This window comes from Silene latifolia, chromosome 11, assembly GCF_048544455.1.
Source record: "Silene latifolia isolate original U9 population chromosome 11, ASM4854445v1, whole genome shotgun sequence".
Taxonomy (NCBI): domain Eukaryota; kingdom Viridiplantae; phylum Streptophyta; class Magnoliopsida; order Caryophyllales; family Caryophyllaceae; genus Silene; species Silene latifolia.
In genome coordinates this window covers 171,650,307-171,655,799 of record NC_133536.1, presented here as the reverse complement: position 1 = coordinate 171,655,799, position 5,493 = coordinate 171,650,307, and the positions used below count along the sequence as shown (strand labels likewise).

Here is a 5,493-nt window from a genome sequence, read left to right as displayed (position 1 = left end):
GTCACCACCCTCTTCAACAACCATATCCTCTTCACCCGGTCTACCACTAATAGGAATGCTAGGAAAGAATACTTCCCTATCCGCCCAACTAGGCAAAGGACAAGACGGTTCAAGAAGTCCTTGCCTAGCTAGATGTAGGAGGGGCGGATATTGGGCCTTGTAAGCATCCACTCTATCATTGTAAGCTTGATTGTGCATTTCCCTCATGAGTAGTGTCAAGTAATTATTTCCCACTTCGACATCTTTGGGTTTGAATTCGTGGTATTCAAATGGGTAAGGTGGGGTGATAATGGAGGAGGAGGGCTCGGCAATTTCGCCCCTTTGTTGTTGAATGATATACTCGGTCTCTTCGGAGAGTGGGAGAAGGTAGTTCGGTCGGTCAACATTCAATCGGCAAATTTTGGAAGGTAAGGTGAAGGATCTAGCTTCATTTGTTAACCACCCATATTTGTCGTCAAGGGTGTCGTGCTTGACCCACTTAAACTTGTGAATCATGGTGTCCATATCAACAAGATGGCATCCTTTAACCGGCACATAAGTGTTGTTTTTGTTGAAATCCCGGTTAAAATGCTTAGCCAAATGGGTAACTAGTCCTCCATTGACAATAAAGGCGGTGCCTTCTTTGCCACAATCGACATTGAGCCACCGTTCAACCAAAAGTCTTAGAGCATTGTATGGCTTGGTAAATTCCCTCCCAATGTTCAAGGCCGACTCAAGAAGAATACAATCGATTTTGGTAAGATGATTTGTGCAATTTCTAGCTATCAAAGTATTCCCAATGACCTTATGCCATACTCTAATGCCCGGATGGTGGACTAAGAGAGCACGACAATCATGAAAGCGTATGAATTTCTTTCCGAAAATTGCCATCCAAAGAGGAGCGGGGTCATACTTGATAGGAGTCTTTGTATATTTCGGGTTATCACTAAGGCCTAATATCTTACCCAATTCGCCATAAGTTATGCGTCTATCAACATTTTGAAGACGAAACTCGATGTTGGTTCGAGTCTCCACCCTTGTGACTTTCAAAGAACTTAAAAATTCCAAGGTGAGGGAGGGGTGTGTTAATTCTTTCATTGTAAACAATTTACCCAATCCCATAGACTCAAAGAAGGTTTTGGTTTGTTCAAGAACACCCAATTTTGACAATGCATCTTCACAAATAAACTTAGTAGGCATGATGGTTTTCTTAGCAAAGAGAATGAATTTCTCCCTATGAGAGTCGGAAGTGAAAGTTACCTCCGGATAATTGGATAATTGTTCAATGACCGGAGTTGTTGATGTTGTAGCTTCCATAGGGGGATCTTGTTGTTGAACCTCCAACCTTGCCTCATGGACTACCAATGCCTTTGACAATTGTTTTGCTTGAAGAGCTAGTTGCCTTTTGGAAAGTGTCTTCTTTTGGGGTGCCTTGGTGCCTCCTTTAGTTCTTGCCATTCTCCTTTGCTTGATTACACCAATGAAATATTGAAATCTCCAATTTTTAGTGATACCCAAATCGAATTAGGATGAATGAATGTTGCTTTGTATCCTAAAAATCGACTCAAAGGTTGAATATTTTGGTGTTTGAATCACTTGTTGTTGCAAAAGGAGTGGTTAATTTTTGTTGTGAGGAAGTTTGGATTTGATTTGGTTGAGGAAATTTGATTTTGTTGATGGAGAGGATGAGGGTTTTTGGGGTTTTTGGGTAGTGGGTAGTGTTTGTATATTGAAGAAATGAGAATGAAAGGGATAAAAAGGTTTTAAATCAACCGTTATATTTGAAAGTGCAGTGGAGGACGAGCGGACCAGGTGTCGGGACGCTCAGATTCCTCAATGTTTGGCTATGGAGAACACGTCACAGGACGAGCGTCTTGCTTCTAAGACGAGCGGATTCTTAGCTGAGGGACGAGCGTCTTTCTGGGTGGACGCTTGGATTCCTTTACAGAGAAAATCCCATATTTTTGCTATTGAAAAGACGAGCGTCTTTTGTGAAGGACGGCCGTTCAGAATGAGACGAAAGGATTCTCAGCTGAGACGCTGGAATTCCTTTACAGACCAGTTTTTTGATTTCTGCAGCTCTACCAGACGAGCGTCTGGTGACTTTGGACGCTCGGGTTCTCCAGGACGAGCGGATTGCCCATTTGGCCGCTCGGATTCCTCCTTGACCACACGGATTCAGGTCCATCTGTGGGTACTTCGTAACCCGTGTCATTTTCATTCTTCAATTCTCATGTTCTTCATTGTAGGGGTACTACAAAGGCATGAATAGCCTAGGCAATTGTTATCCTCACACTAAGGTAAAGCACTACACATCAATAAAATCATAAGTCCCTCCCTCACTTCTCTCAAAATGATGAATATCTTGATCAAGGCACAAAAATAAATCCAAAAATGACAAAAATGCAATGTAATAATTGAAATGCAAGTTAGGGAGTTAGAATATTTACAAATGGTGGTTTAGGGAGAACTCCACCAAACTCTCATCCAATGTGAGATGTCAAGGGGGCATGTTCAAGGTGTTGTTGATGTTACTCAACACCTTGAAGAAGTAGTCGAAAGCTTGCTCATTATCATGATAAAGGTCCTCAATAGATTTTTACACTTGTTGTTCTCCATGATGGTCTTGGTTCATAGCATTACCAATATAGGGATTGAATATCCCTTCAAACTCATCATCCCAAAGACCGCAAACTTCGTCTACTTGATCATTAAAAATTTCTTGAGTTGATAGAGACAACTCTCCTTCTTTCTTTTCTTGGCCAATGAGGCCATCTTCTTCACTTGTCATGGGTGAGCTTTTCAAGCTCTCATTATTGTTATTTCCTTGCTCTTTTGATGGAGCATCATCCACTTTCTTTTTCCATTGAAATTCCAACTTCTTCCTATCATCCTTCCAGCTATAGTGATCAACCATAAAACATGGCTCATGTAATCGGGGAGCTCTCATGGTCTTGTCAAGATTGAAAGTGATGGTTTCATATCCCACTTCAAGGGTGAGCTCTCCATGCTTCACATCGACCACCGCTCCCGCGGTGTGCAAGAAAGGTCTTCCTAAGATAATAGGAATGTTGGAGTCTTCTTCCATGTCAACAATAACAAAATCCACCGGGATTAAGAATTTTCCAATTCTCACGGGAACATCTTCCCATACCCCTAAAGGTGTCTTTGTTGATCTATCCGCCATTTGAAGCGTGACATTGGTACATTTGAGTTCTCCCATTCCTAGCCTCTTGCTAACCGAATATGGCATGACACTAACACTTGCCCCAAGGTCACATAAAGCTTTGTTGATTGTAGTGTCACCAATAGTGCATGGAATTGAGAAACTTCCCGGATCCTTGAGTTTTGGAGGTGAGCTCCCTTGAAGGATGGCACTACTCACCTTAGTGAAGGAAATAGTCTCAAGCTTCCGGATTGATTTCTTCTTCGTAAGGATGTCCTTCATGTACTTTGCTTTGGCTGGAACGTGATTGATCAATTCCGTGAAAGGAATCGAGACTTCTAAATTCTTCACAATTTCCATGAATTTTCCAAGTTGGTCATCAAAGTTAGGCTTAGCTTGACGACTCGGTAATGGAAGTCTAATCATAATGGGCTCCTTCTCTTTGGCCTTTTCTTCACTTTTGTTTGATACTTCTTGATTGGTGGGTTCTTCTTTCCTAGAGTTTTGCACAACTCTTTCCTTGTCACTAGCTTCCACAACTTCATCCTCAACTTGCTTCTTTGGTCCTTCATATCTCGTACCACTCCTCAAGTGAATGGCACTAAGCGTTTCATGTCTTGGGGGATTACTTTGAGGTGGTAATTGCCCCTTTTGTCTTTGAGAGTTTGAAGATGCTAGTTGGGTCATTTGAGTTTCCAACATTTTTGGGTGGGCTAGGATGTTGTTGATGGTAATGTCTTTTGCTTGGCTATCTTTTTGCATTTGAGTAAAAAATTCTTGTTGATTCTTTTGCGTTTGGAGGACCGCTTTTTGAACATCAAAACCTTGGTCATTTTGTTGATTGTATGGAGTTTGATTTTGATAACCTTGGTTTTGGTTGTAAAAGAGTCTTTGATTTTGCTTTCTCATGGGAGGTGGGGTATATGTTGGTTGAGGGTTTTGAACATTTTGGCTTTTGTATGAGAGATTTGGGTGGAATTTGGTGTTTTCATTGTAATAGTTGGAATAAGGGGTACCACTTTTGTATGCTTGAAAAGCATTCACTTGCTCATTTGTTCCCCTACATTCACTTTGGTCATGTCCCAAAGTTCCACAATTCTCACATATCTTACTTGGGATTGATGAAGATGCCACCATGGCATTAACATGATGCTTTGGTGATTTTGAGGCTTCTTAAAGCTTAGCCATAGCCTTCTCATACTTTAAGTTGATGGTATCAATATGAGCACTAAGTTGAGCACCCAATTGAGTAATAGAGTCCACTTCATGCTTTCCTCCTCTAGTAGACTTGCGAGGTCTACTATATTATGAATTATGGACCGCCATTTCCTTAATCTTGTTCCAAGTTTGATTATCGTCAACTTCGGTGAACATACCATTTGATCCCATGTTGAGAATGTTTCTTGAGTCTTCATAAAGACCATTCCAAAATTGTTGTACCAAGAACCACTCGCTAAGTCCATGATGAGGACATGAGCGACAAATTCCTTTGAATCGCTCCCAAGCTTCATACAAAGATTCTTCGTCCCTTTGCTTAAAACCCGTAATTTGAGCTCTTAGCATGTTAGTCTTTTCCGGGGGGTAGAATTTTTTGTAGAAAGCTAGAGCCAACTTCTTCCAAGAGTCAATTCCAAGAATAGCCTTATCAAGGCTCTTCAACCATTGTTTTGCGGTGCCAATTAGAGAAAAAAGGAAATAAGACCCATCGAATTTGGTCTTGAGTCACTCCGGTTTGTGAAATCGCATCACAATAGTCACAAAAAGTTTCCATGTGGGAATGAGGGTCTTCACTAGGCATCCCCCCAAATTGGCTTGTAATACTCCGTATTTATGGTCTTGGGGGTACTCTATCGGGTAGCCCTTACTCTGTCGAGTAAGGGGTGTGTCGCAGAATAAAATAGTTTCTGACCTGATGGGTACTCGATCGAGTAGCTGGGGCACTCGATCGAGTAGGGGGGGTACTCGATCGAGTAGCTTGGACACTCGATCGAGTAGGGGGGTACTCGATCGAGTACCTTGGGTACTCGATCGAGTGTCCGGTTTTACGGGGAAGTTTTCTCGGGTTTTGTTAATTACGCGATTAAGGTATTTAAACCAATTCGTCTTTATTCTAAATCACTTTTACCAAAACCTAAAACCTGTTTAAGAGAGAAAGCAGTCAGTCATCTTCCTAATCGCGTCCTTAACAATTCCCGGAGATCAGACGGTCGGATTGCATCGTAGTTTGTGTCGTTGGATTCGTTGCGTCGAGGGTAAGCTTCTAGCATAATTTTTATAACGTTTTGATAAGATTAGTGAAACCCTAATTTTAGTAATTGGGGGTTTTTATGAATAAGTAATTGAATAGT

At 41.5% G+C, this 5,493-nt stretch overlaps 1 non-coding gene across 1 annotated transcript; it reads left to right on the top strand.

The window, feature by feature from the left end:
- The first annotated feature begins 4,601 nt into the window (after positions 1–4,601).
- On the top strand, positions 4,602–4,708 carry LOC141616579 (small nucleolar RNA R71). Its single transcript, XR_012530916.1, has one exon. It is a non-coding gene; the product is annotated as a small nucleolar RNA R71 (small nucleolar RNA).
- Positions 4,709–5,493: the final 785 nt, after the last annotated feature.